This window comes from Malaclemys terrapin, chromosome 19 (genome assembly GCF_027887155.1).
Source record: "Malaclemys terrapin pileata isolate rMalTer1 chromosome 19, rMalTer1.hap1, whole genome shotgun sequence".
In the NCBI taxonomy this organism is placed as follows: domain Eukaryota; kingdom Metazoa; phylum Chordata; order Testudines; family Emydidae; genus Malaclemys; species Malaclemys terrapin.
The window spans coordinates 17,507,092-17,524,268 of record NC_071523.1 but is presented as its reverse complement, the minus strand read 5'-3'; the positions used below and the strand labels follow the sequence as shown (position 1 = coordinate 17,524,268).

At 42.7% G+C, this 17,177-nt stretch overlaps 1 protein-coding gene and 1 long non-coding RNA gene across 3 annotated transcripts in view; one reads left to right on the top strand and one right to left on the bottom strand.

The window, feature by feature from the left end:
• Positions 1-17,177, bottom strand: part of SKI (SKI proto-oncogene) — a 143,742-nt gene that overhangs the window by 54,801 nt on the left and 71,764 nt on the right. The window lies entirely within an intron of this gene.
• LOC128826062 (uncharacterized) lies at positions 6,143-11,119 on the top strand. Its single transcript, XR_008442784.1, has 2 exons — positions 6,143-6,426; positions 10,630-11,119. It is a non-coding gene; the product is annotated as an uncharacterized LOC128826062 (long non-coding RNA).

Sequence of the window (17,177 nt, the reverse complement as noted above, 5' to 3'; positions counted from 1 at the left end):
AGGGTTATAAAAAAAGGTTTAGTCCTAGACGTCATGGGAATGTTCTTATTATTGATATAAACACCTAATCCATTTCTTATCATTATTTTACAGATGAGGAAACTGAGGCCTGGAGTTTAAAAGACTTGTCCAAAGTCACACACAATATCACTGGTAGAGCCAGGAATGGAATCCAGATCCTCTGACTCTCCAGTACCCTCTTCTCTTTCCTTCATGTGACTCTATGTCTTCATAAAAACAATGGCCTTGGTCCTGCCACTCTCACTGACATGAGCAGTGCCATACTGTGCAAGTTGTTCCATTGAAATCAGGGCACTTGTAGCAAAACGCCCCACAGAGCAGAATCAGGCCTAATCTGTACGATGATTTTCTAGTGGGCAAGTGGTCTTTCAACTCCCATGTCCAATTACAGCACCACATATTAAATATATTAATAATAAAGGTCAGAGCAGGAGGCAAGCAGTTCTGTTCCTGGATTTGCCACTGATGCTGAATGCAACCTTGAGCTAGTCAATAAAAACCCCTTTAAGACTCAGTTTGTCCATCTGTAAAATGGGAGCGATAATACTTACCTTCCTCATGGAGGGAGGTAGTGAGGCGCCATTAATTTAGTATTAGTAAGGTGCATTGAGATCCTCTAATGGAAGGGGCTGTAGAAATGAAAGGCATTATCTTCACCATCATTATTAGTGCACAAGGTATTAGCCAATGGGAAAAGCTATATATTTATTAAACCTCGTGAGGGATGCAAGTAAAAGCAATCTTCCTGACTGCTGCAAAAATACAGCACCAGGAGGATAGTGCCAGGGGCAGGGGGAAGAGAAACAAAGTAGATGCAAAGAAATAGCTGCAGTGGCCTTTCTAGTGAGAGGTATATTTCTTTAAATCATCCTCTGCACAGAGAAGAAGCCGGTATTAGTTGTGTCTGGGAAGCTGGCACTCCAAAGCCTGCCAAGTTTCCATGCAAAATAAAACCTTTTATTTGTTCAACTTTCTCCATCTCTCTCTCTCTCTCCATACAAAAGCTTCATGGTTCAGCGCAGCATGATGAATTATACATTACAGCTCAATTATGATGAAATATGCCGAGGGAAAATCAGAATCTAAAGAGAGGGAGGGAGGAAAGAAAGGAGGAGGGAAGAGAATGCTAGGTAGGAAGAAGAGGGAAAGAAAAAAAAAGAACCCAGGGAGCTTTTGGAAAGTTGAAAAAAGAAGGGAAGGACGTGCGTCTGCTCACAGTTTTAGAAAGAACAGCCAAATTAAACAGAATGTGGAATGAAAGAGTTCAAAAGATGTACCGTTCTAGCCCTAAGTTATACATCAAAACATACTCAAGACAAGAAATCTCCTGCTTATCCTGGAAGTCATCTAAGCATTCTAGAAAAAAAAAAAAATTTTCAGCTTATCTAGGAGTGGAGTAACCGGCACAGGATTCCAGAAGCCTGCTTTACCTGGCTTTAGGACCACATGAAGCTTTGCATGGGTAAGTTACTTGCAACGGGGAAAACATCATCCCAGATGCTTTAATCTTATTTCACTATTTCCTTTCCATAGCAACTCTTTGTTCTGAAAGGCCATAGCAAAGACATGTACCTGAATTGTAAATGCTCTCATGTAAATTCTGATCTACAGAGCTGTGTGAATAACTGATTTTTTGGTTCACTGACAATTCTGAAAAATTTGGGGGGAAAAATCATTTCTGGTCAAACTGAAAAACAAATTTTTTCGAAACTTTCAACTAATTAAAAAGATGGGGGGAAAGTTTCAGCTGGAACAAAACATTTCATTTGAAACCAAATGTTTTGCTTGAGCTTTGTACCCCTCTTTTTAAATTGTTTTAAAAATAAAATTATAGGGGATTTCAAAACTAAAAGTCATTTCATATCAAAAAGTCGAAACATTTCATTTAGAAAATGTCAAAATGAAATGTTTTGACTTTTTTGGAATTTTTAATGGCTTTTTCCCAACCAAAACAATTAGCCAAAATCGACACTAGTTCACGAAACATTTCAGTCAACCCAAATCTGCATTTTCCCCCCACCTCCCAAAAAAGAGTTGCACTTGAAAAATTTCTACCTGCTGTTCTGATCCATTTATACATGGACAGGCTGTAAAACACAAACATTTACACCACTGAAGTCAATGGGACTACTTGTGGAGTAAGGTGCTACTCAGAATGAATAAGGGTCTCACAATATGGCCTGCTGTAGTCACAACTAACAACACTTAAGATGCATTAAGGCAGCCGTTCTTCAACTTTTTCATCCCCCAGACCGCTGTGTGAAAGAGATCCCCTCAGACACCTCTCTTACCTCTTAGCAACCAAACCCCAAATTCCTTGGTTCTGAAAATATTCCATGTTGCGTAGCTCCACAGATCGTGACAGAGCAGTTTGAGAATTTCTGCATGAGAGTAACATGACTCACTACAGCATGTGTGAGTAAAGCGGTGTTCTGTCAGCCACATTTAACATGAAAGGTCCAAAGACACAGCACCAAAGAGGAAGTATCATATTTTACAGGACTTCTTCAAAATGGCCCCTTGTTTTTGTTCAAATCAAACTTCAACTAAAAAAAATGTGGTTATGCAAATAATTAGAATAGCTAATAGCAGCTGTCCTCTCACAAGATTATTGCTGGCAATATTGTGTGTGTGTGTGGGGGGGTGATTTTAAATATTAAAAAGGGCTTGTCACTCACTCTAACATTATGGGTTTATTTCTTACACACACACCCACACACACACACACACACACACACACACACACACACCCACACACACACACACACACACACCCCTTCATCCTTCTTTCAGATTCCCATGGTGTACAACATGGAATACCACACTAATGATCCTCCATGTCTGCCTTGTTCTAGAAACAGGCAGGAAGCGTTATCACTGAGTCATCTTTGCCACCACTGCCGACACCAGCTCAGAGAAAACCGAATCCCTAGCATCACTGCAGAACTCAGAACCCTGCCAAACAGGCTTTAGACCTAGCTGCAATCTGCACAACATGAAAATTATCATCAGAGAAAATCCTGTTTGAGTCAATTTTTCTATTGGAAAATAAATCACTGATCAACGGAAAGCACTTCTTCCACTGAAAATAAGCACAAGACTGTGCAAGCCACAAAATGGGTAGGTCCTGGTTGAGAAGAAGGGGGCAGACAGACAGACGTGGGTTTGTTCATCTTCCCAGGAGAACCCCAAGTCCCTTCGTTTATTGGGAAAGAGTGAGCCGAGTGGAAAAACAGCCCACTAACCGTACAGGTTTCAAACATTATTTGTCCAACAGCCTAAATCGGGAGATTTATGTTTCTCTCAAATTAATGTCTTTGCTAATAAATAAAACCTAACATTGTCACCACAGAAAGTAGCACCTATAAGAGCTTAAACGGCAGCCTTGGAAGAGAAAACACACTTCCCTCCTGTCCCATCTCCTTGAATCCAGCTTTACATCACACAATAGCAACTAATGTTTCCTGGCAAAAAAACAAAAACAAAAAACCCCTGCTCTTATTTATAAACACGAAGTACCACACAGCTCTCCCCCCAAGTTAGGAACTGTGCTAAAAAGCCAATCTTGACGTACTTTATATATTCAGAGAACGTACTTTTGGGGGGTGAAGGATATTTAAAATTGCTTGCAAAATCCCAAGGTATTTTGGACTGAGGATCTGCTAGAAGCCCAAGGACTGCCATTGAATGTGTTGGGATAATAAACTCCTCTATTCACTTACAGGCTCTCTGCTTCACCATGCAGGGGGTTTCTCTGTCCTGACCAGTGTTTCATTACACATCACTTGTCTTATATAATTGATTATCATAATCAAGGGAGGGAAAGAAGGGTCCTTTTGACTAGAGCTATTAAAGACCCATAGGATTTGTTACACAGTGAATAATCACCTCACTGCTTCTTTGGCGTCCCATCTATTTCCCTTCCCTAACTGTCAGAAAAATCCAAATTCACCAAGTATCATGTGTCTCCCAAAATCTGCTTCAATATGTAAAAACGCCACACTGAATTCTCCAGGAAAGATAAGGAGTCCACTTTCAGGACCATGGGATCACATGCATGTTATTTATAATTAATATGCTAATTTTATTATGGGACCAAAAAGCCTGAAAATCGAAATGCAAGTAGCAGAAAATAAATAAATAAAAACAGCCCATTTGTTAGACACTACAAAATCATCATAAGGAGAAATAGCTAATGCATTAAAAGTATCTCCTTGAAATGTTAGACACCCTAAGTCAAGGTTAATACAAGTACATGGGGCACATGGCTCTATATATTACTTTGGGGAGTGCTATTCCAACAAATGTCTGAGATGCACCAGAAAGACCTCCAGACAGTGAAACAATTTAATACATACACTATGCAAAGAGGACACTGAGCAACACATGCTCACACATTTAACTATGTGCTGCAAGACTATCAATTTCTCAGCATTTGTACACAGAAATCATCCTTCACAGCTCTACTGTACTACCAAATAAAAAAACAAAAAAACCCACCCCTAAAATAAATCCCTGAAGAATGTGAAAATGCTTCATTTTAAGACTTCTGTTCATTTAGAGCTAAATCCGTAATAAATGGCTTCATGTATTGCTAAGATTTTTGTCTGAAAAGCCACACCAAAAGGAGATTCTAGCTTACGTCTGAGAGATCTGCTACCATATAAATTTCATACTTTGAACTCTGATCCCAGTTTTGAGTGCCAGGCTGCCCAGCGAAATGATTTAATCCCTTAAAAAAAAATTGAGCTGTAATCATTTGTTCATAGACAAAGAGGATCATAGCTTGGCAAAGTATGTTCCTTCATTACTTTGCAGATTTTGAACTGTGCTTAGGAAAATGTAACAAGGAGATTCATTTATACACCAAGAAGCAGCTAGAACCGTTTCAGCATCCAAGATGAAAGAGAGATACTTTATGGGGAGAATAACTCTTATACAGAACTTTTCATCCACAGATTCCAAGCCACTTTACAAAGCAGGTAATTCTCATTATCCCCATTTCACAGATGAAGCCTAGAGAGAGGAAGCAACTCAGCGGCCGAATGGCAGATCCAGGAACAGAACCATGCTCCTAGGCAAACTTGATAACAACGCCTTCAAACGTTCTAACAAAACACAAAGACCCGTTTCTGCTGTCTGAACTATGTGCGGTCTGTGGAGACGGGTCAAGTCCTTGAAAGAGCGAATATTTCAGACATACAGACAAAATAAACTGCGCCTTGCAACCCAAACATCCAGCACAATGAGACTAAATTGTTGATCATTCCAACAGGCTGAAAAGAATGGCTGATGAAGAAACATCTGTGTAAATTAAAAGGATACTCAAGCCAGAGGAGATTTGTTCGAGGCCTCAGGGTGCATTGTAAACACCCAAAGGAGTAGTCTATAGTCTGTGCTAACCCCGGGACAGCTGTTATGTATTTATATTTTGTCAGCATAGTGGCACCATTGGAACTGCTACATAAACAAAGTAATGTAGCAAATATTTTTACTATAAACCATCTATTTCAGGAGTTAATACTTCTGCCCAAATAAAATGTGAACACCCTGAATCACAATCTCTAAAATTGTAGCCCAGGGGTTAGAGGGTGTAATGGAAGATGGGGTAAATATTTATTCAAAAATATTTTTAATATAGCTGGATGCTGTTGAATTATTAATATTTAAAAACATCTTAGGTTCTCTGGACACTTTTAGGCTCCCCTAAATCAGAATGATCTTACAGAAAACGAAATTTTGCATGCTATTTTTCCATAATGTAACATTTGGGACGCAACCTTCCAACAATGCTAGTGCAAAACTCTTACCAAAGACTATGGGATTATTGTGTGTGCACAGACAACATGATATGGCCTTAATAAATACTGGCCCCGATCCTCGTGCACTCAGAAATCCCAATAAATGGAACGCTCTCCTTGAATTTGTCCATGAAATGGCCACCCTCACCTCCTTTAAATCCCACCTCTGCTGGGTTGGGTGTTATTCAGAGCAAGCTAATTCTATTTATTTTTAAATGCATATATTTAGTAACTTCAGGAGCCATCAGATTGTGCAATACCTACCTTTAGAACTGCATCATCTGACTGCTGTTACCTTTGTCCTCCCCTCAGTCTCTCTCTCTCTCCTTTTGTTTGTCTCACTAATTTGTTGCGTCTTGTCTCAAATTAGATTGTACCATGAGTTCTCTGGTGCCAGGGCTGTTTCTTCCTATGCATTGGCACAGCACCTCGCACAACTGGCCCTGATCCTGACGGAAGGCTTCGGCCACCACTGCGGTACTAACAACATGAGTCTGAACTTGATAATGTTGCAAAATTGGGATCTGAGATATACAAACACATTTCACTGCAGACAACATAAGACTGGAAAGGAAGCTAATCCATTGCTCCACACTTTGCACAGGTAATGATGAACTTTGAGGGGCGGATTCCAATCCATGTTACACTGGTATAAATCTGGAGTGATTTCAGCAGAGTCATTCCAGATTTACACCATTATAATCAAGATCAGAATTGGACACGGAGGATAAAAATGTAAGCAGTTCACTTGTCTAGCTTATCTCCATTGCCTCCAAAATGCCCACGAATGGGACACAATGTCAATTTGATTCTTTCCACTTGGGATCAGATCCTTCCTTACAGGGGTGTCAATCTGAATTAACTCCAAACCAATGATGGCAAATATATATATAGTTAATTAAAAAACCCACTGGCTCTGAAAAGTTCCTGGAAATGTGCTAAACTCACTAACGTAATGGGTGGAATCACAGACCGTGTTTCTTTCCACAAGTGTTTTTCATTACAGAATGATGTGTGGATGAGAAAACATAGAAACTAAATCCATGCATTTTTCTCTTCCCTTGCAGAGGACAGAGCTGTCTGTTTAACCAGATCTGCTTGTTAATTTTTTTTTTTTTAATAGCTTACAAACTGAGTCAAGGGACCCATTTTTTTATGCCATTCTTGATAAGAGTTCAGCAAAGACTTTAAACACCTATTTAACACTCAATCTATGAGTCACAGCTTAACGCACTGACTCTCTGGGTTGCTATTTTCTCCCTATGGCACCAACCGAAGGCACTTAAGGTGCGCGTGTGATGAATCTTTGCTGTTGGAACTTTTTCTTTTCTGTCACCAAATGAAAAAAATAAAAATAAATCACCATTAACAATGGGTGCAACCACATCTACACAATTTTCCACTGGTCAGGGGATGTACATGACAGAGGATCCTCTTGGTTTAGAGAAGGCAAGGGAGGAGAGACTGGGAAGGGAAAAAGCAGTCTGAAAAAGGCAGATTGGGTCTGAAAATCCAACTCCATTTCTGTTCTCTCTCGGATCTCTCTCTCTCTCTTTTTTTTTAATACCAACTGTGGCTCAGAATGCTGATGTGTGTGTCTTTTGAAAGTTAACATTTAACAGAGATTTCAGGTCTACTGAATTCCAAGAAATAAAAATAAACTCTTGTCCTGCTTTAGTTGCCAGCTGAGGCCAATGTTTACTGAGGGGAATATTAGGAACCAAGGAGATTTTAGGGTGGAAAAGTTCCAAGCAGACTTGCTGGCCTGTGGCCCCCGACCACCACTCTCTCTCTCTCCCCCCTCTCCCAAGCAAGCAATTTGGAGCCAACACTATTTTTCTCCCACAGAAACGTGTCTGATTTTTCTCAAATATTATGCAAAGTGCTTATTATTAATAATAATAATCATAATGTTTCTTAAGAGGTGATACATACAAATGACTCCCAATCTGCTAGGCATTGTTGTCTAATGGGATTCTGATCCAGGACTGGGGCTCCCAAACTTGACAATAATACAAACAATTATTATTATTAATCATAATTAAATGTGAGTGGGGGTCCCCTGTCAAACAAATATCCCCACCCTCATCCCAAACATCACTCTGTAGAACTCCATTCATCACTGCAGCTTAGTCCTTGGTACTCAACAAAACAATGAAACCATAATGTTTTTCTCTGCTAGTCTACAGCCAGTTTGTTGAAACAAGAAGGATTACAACACGGAGGGCATCTCACTCTGTAGAGACCATGTTGTAATTAACATATATGAAACTGCCTTTTCCTGCTGTTACGTTTTAATTATCTAAAAGAAAAAAGTGCGGACATGGTCAAGTTTGCAAGTTTACATTGTTTAGGGCCTGATCCAAAACCCAATGAAGTCCATGGAAAGATTCCCTTGGACTTCAGTGGGTTTTGGCACAGGCCCTGCTTTCGTAGGTGTCTCCCAACGCTGAGATTTGGCCTGTAGCTAAACTGTAGATAATTAATCGATGCTGCACTGTGTCACAAGGCACTGTCTATAACCTGCTAACTCCAGTCACAGCAGGAAGCGTCAGATTCTAAATAAAATCTGTAGACACAATAAAAATACATTAAAAAAAATCCAGGATATGTGCCATCTTTCAAGAGAAGGTAAAAAGTTTACTTCCCCCTAGTTGCAAGGCAGAAGCGGAGTTGCTGAGCTCCTTACCCCAAGGTAAAAATACCAGCATACCAACAAGAGATGCAACAGTCTTTTGAAAAGAAAATACCCCATAGCCTAAAAAAGGAGAAAAGCGGCACTGGTGTGCCTGGAGCAAGTGAAGCATATTTGTATCATGAGTTTGTCTTTAACATGCTATATTCTGCAGTCTCTTTTGTGTGTTCTAAGTAATCTTCTGTCAGTAAAATATAGATAAGTGCCCTGTTTTGCAATCATTACTAAGGTTGACTATTACTTACTCATTGAGTCCCATGGGGCTACTCACATGCGTAAATACTATTCAGTGTGAATAAGGGTGGCTGATTCTGTGTATATGACCTTATATATATAAAACGCAGATTTGTTTCTCTGGCCTCTCAGACTTCTCTTGGTTTCTAAAGGAAGATGTTGACCCAAATACCTATTGCTCTACCTTCTGAGCCCCAAACACGAGATGCAAAAGCAGCAGCTAAGGAAGTTTTACACAACATGGGATTTTTTCTTTTTTCAAGGCAATGACATGGTCTTTTGCGAAGAGAGATTCGTGATTCAGCATTTCAGAGATGTAAATTTAGGTCTTAAAAGAAGGGAAATCCTCCGTAAAGAGGAACAGTTGAGTAGTTGTCACATGAAACTCAGCACTTTCCATTCATTGGGGCTTCTAGTTTTGCTTTAGATGTCAACATGCCCTTCGCGTCTCACCGGGAAGGAAACAAACCCGAAACTCATACGAAACCACAAAAATTCTGCTTTCAGTCCAATATCATAAATTGTTCCCAGGTTCCCCAGGCATGCTCCAAAAGAAAAGCTTGTGAACCTTGGTGAACCTAGTCCAAGTTTGGGGTTTATAATGAAACCCAAAACCTGGTGACTTGCATCTGGTTTGAGGTTTAGGTCCAGCTTTGTTAGGAAATATCGCACAGCTCAGCAAAGACCAGGAAACTTCAGAGAGTAAACCCTGGCTTTCCACTAGGAGCGGTTTAGTTTGAGTCATATGTGATGGGGGATCAGAAGAGATAGCCCAAAGGTATAAGACTGAGAGCTCAATCCTGCAAGAGAAGAGAACTCCGAATGAACTCAAGAGAGCTCCCAGAATGCAGAATTAGTAGGACTGTGCGCTGTCTTTCAGCATGTCTGGGAAGGGATGTTCTTTCCAAGCCAAGCCAAGTGATGGGAATTGGTTACTAAACAAAAACCAAAAAAATCCCTCCTTTCTCTTCTCCAACAAGGAAAAAAAAAAAAAGCAACTCTGAACTAACATGCCTAAAAGGTGACGCCTTCCAAGGGAACAGGGGCCAACACACTAATCTGGGGATAGGATAGAGGGATTTGTTTTTGGTTACTCATCTCTCCCCTCAGAAGGCACATTGTTGGTTCTCCGTGTTAGGGGGAGCAGCAGGAGCTCCCAGGTGCGAGGACTTACGGTCAAGTCCATCTGCCTGGTTTAAATAGAAAGGGGAATGGTGGAAGAGACTCACTCATCCGGATTAACAAGAAGCCTATGGGGATTTGTACTGGAGGCCATGTGGTGGTTGCTACTGGAACATATGAAACACTGTGAATTGAAAACATTAAGTTTTGAGCCCAAGTGAAACAACTGTGGACAGGGTTAGCAGTTGGAACTAGTCCCAGAAGGCTGGAGCAAAGTGCGCTCCCTTTGCCTAACTCTTCAAAATAGGAACGAAGACCAGAGCCAGCCTGGAACTGTGTGAACAAAACACTCTCTGTTAACCTTAAACCCTGAAGACCATCCCATGTCTTCTGCTATAATACCAAGCCACAAAGTGCCACACCAATCTAGAGTGGGTGACCCACCCCACCTCCGCTCCCCACATCGCAAAACACGTTGGGCTTATTTCATACCGGGCAGCATAGCTCACACCAGAATCTCCCTCTTTTCCTCTCAAAACCATCTTTTTTCAAGATGCACATATTTCCACCTGGCTTTGCAGGCCTGGGGGAGGCAAAAATGCTACATCCAATCCAGGGAAAGAATCCACATTTCACCTACAGAGTGCACAAGGATCATATTCTTCTTCGTTTTTCTTCCCTTTTCTGCCCCCCCCCCCCTTTTTTTTTTTAAATACTCTTCCAGGTCTGGCAACCCTAATGTTTTTTTCTCCATAGAAACCGACATAACAGTGAGCTTGAGCCAGTCTCCAGCTCCACAAACACAGGCTGGCCTGAAGCAGACGCAAGAGAGAGACAGAGACAAGGAGAGAAGTGTCCAGGGTACCCACCGTCTGCCAAGCACATCTGATCCTTCAAGGTAGCGCTTTAAACTCTGGACAAAGGCGACAGCCCCATCTATTCAGCACTGCCCAGCCTATCCAGGAAAATAAATAATTTTGCACCCTGCTTCCATCCCGCAAATTCAGCCAATTAAAAGAAAGAAATGCTTTGCTTTTATCTGCCTCCCATCTTTGCTCAAGCTGCTGGCATGAGGAGAAACTCTTATGTAAAGGGGGTGGGGGGAGAGAGGGGTGTCAAGTATCCACGTGCGAGTCATACCAGCTCAGCGGGTTTTCCAGGGCACTAGCCAAGCTACAAACGTGTGGCAAGGTTTTTAATTATGTGACCTTCCTGCTTTAAATAAAAATCAAAAACACCCCTCTCACCTTTCTCTGTGAAACATGCATCATTCGCATCACTGGTATCATGATTTGTAGATAAAATAAATAGAAAGTTTATTTAGATCCTTATACCCCCTCGCGGCACACTTCAAGCCAGGTCTACACTATACAAGGTTTGCCAATATAACTACACTGGTTCCCCGGGCAATATAAGCCATACCAGCGAAAGCACTTTTTGCTAGTATAACTATGTCTACACTAGGACTTTTGCCAGTATAGAAATGATGCCAAGACATCATACCCCCTAACCAAAACTCCAAAAGTTTCTACTGTAGACCTGGCCTAAGGCAGGCAAATCCCTTTAATTATGATAGCTCTGCTCTGAATATACCCTAATTCACACCAGAAGAAGGGGCTGGTGTTCTATAAGCCAGTCTCAGGGTATGTCTACACTATGATAACAGACCCGCAGCACGACTGCAGTTGGCCAATGTAGACTGATACAAGCTTGAGGGCTATAAATTGCCTAGTGGACCTCTGAGTCCAGGCTGGAGCCCAGGTTCTGAAACCTAAGCAGGGAGATGGGTCTCAGAGCCCGGGCTCAACATCCAGTTCAAACATCTCAACTGCAGTTATTAGCCACACAGCCTGAGCCCTAAAAGCCCAAGTCAGTTGACACAGGCTCTGAGAGTTGGTGCTGCAGGTTTTTTATTGCACTGTAGATGTACCCTTGGAGACTGTGGGGGATCATCTTTCTTGGATGTAAATATATTCTGATTAACAGAGGAGCAGATCAGAGCAAAGTCCCCAGTGCCCAAAAGGAACATTTACGAAGAGTTTAATCTACAAGCCATGTCCCCAGCTCTGCTGGCTGCTGTGTTTGTCCCTCCACCACAAAGAGCCATCTTTTCTGAAGGTGCCTACCAAAGCCAGTGGGGAGAGGCCCCATCCGAGGTGTTCCTACACATGCTCCGTTGGGCAGAGCAGGACTGGTGTGCAGTATCTGCTCTCCCCATCTTTAGGACAGGACAGCCCAAACGTTGAAATGCTGAGGGAAACCTTGGAGACTTGCCCAGGACTTGATGGCTCCACTTAATATGCAAGAAAATTTCACACACGCACACAATTTGTGCCTATATCTTTCGAACAGGTGACTGGAAATTCCTTGCTTTTTGCATTCACCAATCACAAAAGGAACCCACTGCGGATCGGCATTGCCCTTGTGCTCCAGAGAGTAGCTGTGACCGTGTCTTTACAACTCCAGGGGCTCTATTTGACCCTCAGCAGACTGGGTATGTTGAGACATGCCATGCTACCAGCTCTCACTATAACTGCCACCCACTGGGGTAATGCAGCAGGACTGCAACCCTCCCATCCCTAGGTACAAATGATCAAGGGAGCTGTGTGATCTACCTTCTGTGCACTCCACTCATCAGGGTTGCCAGAAGTAAGGAGCCCCAGGCAGAAATCACACCTCGTACAATTTAGCTGGCTTTCTTCTCACTGCAGCAGCATATAGGGCCAAGGATCTGTGGCCAAGAAAGGGAACAGCTCACTTGGAAAAGGAAAGGGGGCTGGGAAGAGGTCCCTTCGGATACCCTGTGCTCAGTTCTGTATGTTAAACTTGCAGTAGCTCGGATAGTCATTCAATGACATAACCTCACCCATTGATTGGGTTTTTTACAACCACTTCATTGCTCTCTAAGCGCACCTGCACCAGTCCTGTCAAAGCAGGGACCCAGGGAGACCCAGCCTTTCACAGCTATATAAATCTCTTTATGCTAAGCATCTGAAAGGATGTATTAAATCACCAACTGACCCTAAAATGTGGTTTTATCTGGGCCTCACCCGTCTAACCCAGCTTAGGGAAAGCTTAGTGGTTGCAGCTAACACTTGGATGACATTTTTATTTTTTTTGCTTCAAACACAGAAGTCTCAATGCTGGAAGCAAAGATGGTTGGAGCGTGGGGCACGTTGCCCTGTGGTTACAGGACAGGACTAGGAGTCAAGACTCCTGTGTTCTACTTCTGGTTTTTCGACTGACTTGGTATGTTGTGACTTTGGGTATGTCATTGAACCTCTCTTTGTCTTGGTTTACCCACCTATAAAATGGGTATAATACTTAAAAAGAGTACCTATTGCACAGATAATTAAAGATGAATTCTCAACTGAAAGGTGATACCATGTGCAAAGAATTAAATATCATAAAAAAGCAGCTAGTTTGTCTGTGCAATCATTGTTCTGCACTGGTTAACAACTCCTAGCTCTTATATATGACTTCACTCATAGATCTCAAAGCTCCTTATAAAGGATGTCAGATTAATTATCCTCGCTTTACAGATGGGGAAACTGAGGCACAGATATGCAAACAGATTTTCCCATTGTCACACAGCAGGTCAGTGGCAGTGCTGGGAATGGTGCTCAGCTCTCCAGACTCCCAGCTCAGTGCCCTCTCCACTGCACAACACTATAGGAATGATTCAGCTGTGCGTCAGAGACCCTATACATGTAATAGAGAAGATCCTTTAGTTACACATTAAGGGTTTATGCTTTTGGAGCAGGAGAATCTGGGTTCTATTCCCAGAGCTGCCATGAAGTTCCAAGTGGGCATGCTGCATTCGGTGAACACATCCAGGTGAGCACAGATTTGTTACACTATTACACAGCATATCGCTCAAAAGGCTTCAAGGGACCAATCGAGGAAAGAGGGTAACACTCAAGGAGAAGCAACTGGGAGAATTTCTTATCATGGCTTGGGTTTGTCTTTTATATGTCTGGCTTGTCTCCCAGCCCCAGAGGAGAACTGTCAAACCTCCCAAGCAAAAACTTTCAAAATTTCAGACTGAAAACTCCACAACCCTGCAATATTATAATTACTGCTCTACCATGCTGGGAGAGAAAAAACAAACTCACTCCAGAGCAGAGGAAAAGCGCCAAGTGGAAAACAATTCCGGCAACCAAAGAGGCAGGCTCAAAGTTCCCTTGCTACAGCCTGCCTCTGAGCCAGCAGGCAAGGGTGGCCTCTCCCACGTGCAGGGAAGACAGTAAAGAACAAGAGCACATTGTGAGTGGAAAGCCAAGGGAGTGCATAAGAAGGGGCTGGGGCTGACTGGCGTTACCCTGCAGGCTCTGAAAAGCACGCATTCCGGACAAGTTCGATGACTCCCAGTTTTGTGGGCGACTTCAGGGTAAATGGTTTAGCAGTGATTCAGTCCTCGGGAAGGAGGAAATTACAACACGCCCACCCCATGCTGGCTGTGGAGCACCACCAGGGAGGCTGAGTGTACCAGTCTCCTGTTTGACCTTCTACCCGGATGGAGGAGAGGTGCAGGAAGGGAGCAGAGCTACGGCTCTCAGCCAGGCGGGTGCTGGAGGAAAAGGCTATGGGACAAACGGCTGGATTCGGCACAGTGCTGGGCACTGTAGCCATCACCAAGCCAAGCATGTAAGCACCTTTAAGCATTGGGGGTGACATTTTACACTTGCTCGTCACAGGAGTGCTACTGATGACACAAGGCAGGGAAGAATTAGGACCACAGCTGTTTGCAAAATGGTAGGCAATGTGCAGACCTTGGTCCTGCCTCCCAGCTGCCCTGAGTCACCATTTACACGTGCACATGCTGATCAAGGTGAGTTTTGCACCTGCTCGGCATTCACTGACTGCACAAGGAATGAGGCAAGAGATTAGCTCCGTCCCCTGGGTCCCTTTGACTTCAGGGGAGCTATGCACCATTTAAATTGTGAGTGAGATCGGAATTGGCCCAGCTGATCTGAGCACAGACTGCAACTGGCTCCAGTTCTGCAACTGCTCCCAGGCAACAGCCCAGCACCACGTCAGGAAGAATCTGCTTTTGCCCCAGCCCCACCACATGCCCTCTTGCCCCCTACTTCTCCTTCTAAGGGGAAGGGGGATAGCTCAGTGGTTTGAGCATTGGCCTGCTAAACCCAGGGTTGTGAATTCAATCCTTAAGGGGGCCACTTAGGGATCTGGGGCAAAATCAGTACTTGGTCCTGCTCTTGAAGGCAGGGAGCTGGACTTGACCTTTCAGGGTCTCTTCCAATTCTATGAGGAAAGAGTCAAATAAAGTAAAAATCTTTAATGACTCAAACTGTACCACAGAGTCTCTATGGACAGAAATTCCATGCTTGAACAATAAGAATCTAGCCATAAGAGCTGACCCCCAACCAGGAGGGTGAATGTGATTGTGAAATAATTAGAGAGGCTACAAAGGCAGAAATCACAATAAGAATGGGAGATTTCAACTATCCTCATATCGACTCGGTTCATGTCACCTTACAAAGGGATGCACAGATGAAATTTCTAGACATTCACCTATTAAAATTCTTTGAGGGAGGCAACAAGTATGCGGACAATGGTGATCCAGTGGGATATAGTGTTCTTGGAGTTTCAGAAAGCTTTTGACAAGGTCCCTCACCAAAGGCTCTTAAGCAAACTCTTAAATAGTCAGGGGATAAGAAAATAAGATCCTCTTATGGATCAGTAACTAATTAAAAGATAGGAAACAAAGGGTAGGAATAAATGGTCAGTTTTCACAATGCAGAGAGGTAAATAGCATGGTCTCCCAAAAATCTGTACTGAGACCAATGCTGTCCAACTTATTCATAAATTATCTGGGAAAAGGGGTGAACAGTAAGGTGGCAAAATTTGCAGACAATATAAAATTACTCAAGATAGTTAAATCTAAAGTTGATGGTGAAGGGTTACAAATGGATCTCATGAAACATGGTGGCAGGGCGACAAAACGGCAGATGAAATTCAACATTGGTAAGTGCAAAGTAATGCACATTGGAAAACACGATCCCAATTACGCATACAAGATGATGGGATCTATATTAGCTGTTACCACTCAAAAAAGATCTTGGAGTCATCATAGATAGATCTCGGAAACCCTCCACTCAGTGTGCAGCAGCAGTCCAAGAAGCTAACAGAATGTTAGGAACCTTTATGAAAATGATAAATAATAAGACAGAAAATATCATAATGCCACTACATAAATCCATGGTACGCCCACACCTGGACTACTGCGTGCCTCATCTCAAAAAAAAGATTAGAATAGGTCAAGGTGCAGATAAGGGCAACAAAAATGATTAGGGGTATGGAACAGCTTCCATACCAGGAGAGATTAGAAGACTGGGACTGTTCAATTTAGAAAAGAGATGACTAAGGAGGGATTTGATAGAGGTCTATAAAACCATGAATGGTATAGAGAAAGTGAATAAGGAAATGTTATTTACGTCTTCATATAACACAAGAACCGGGGGTCATCCAATGAAATAAATCGGCAGAAGGTTTAACGCCAACAAAAGCAAGTACTTCTTCACACAACGCAAAGTCAACCTGTGGAACTTCTTTGCCTGGGGATGTTGTGAAGGCCAAAAGTATACCTGGGTTCAAAAAAGAATGAGATAAATTCGTGGAGGATAGGTCCATCAATGACAATTAGCCAAGATGGTCAGGGAGGCAACTCCATGCTCCAGGTGTCCCTAAACCTCCAACTACTAGAAGCTGGGACTGGACGACAGGGGATGGATCACTCAACATTGCCCTGTTCTGTTCATTCCCTCTGAAGGATCTGGCACTGGCCTCTGTCAGAGACAGGATGCTGAACTAGATGAACCATTGGTGTGACCCACTATGGCCGTTCTTATGCTCCTTTACCTGTGATCCTCACATAGTCAGTCACACGCTGGTCTGAGTCCACAACACAACCACACCATGCAGTGACCTGTCTCTGAGTTGTAAGTTCCCCTCTTCCCTTCCCTTCCCATCCTGTCTGTTTCGTCTGAAGCTGCGGTTCAAAACAACCAGACAGAATTATCCTGGCCCATCTTTTTTACACGCTGCGTTAGACTGTCTCCTCAGCATGATGCATTTTTAATAGGGTTTCTAAACACAGACAATCAGGCTGCTAATGACAAGCATTTTGTTTCTTTCCTCGCCCCCCGCCCTCCCCCTTCTTCCAGAGGTAAGTCGCTGTGAAGTTGTAATGTCTCACTGCACCTTATTACAAAGAGACATCCCTGGCCTGACACGCAATAATAAAGTTGACAACGTTTGTTCTCTAAGAGCTTTGCTGCTCC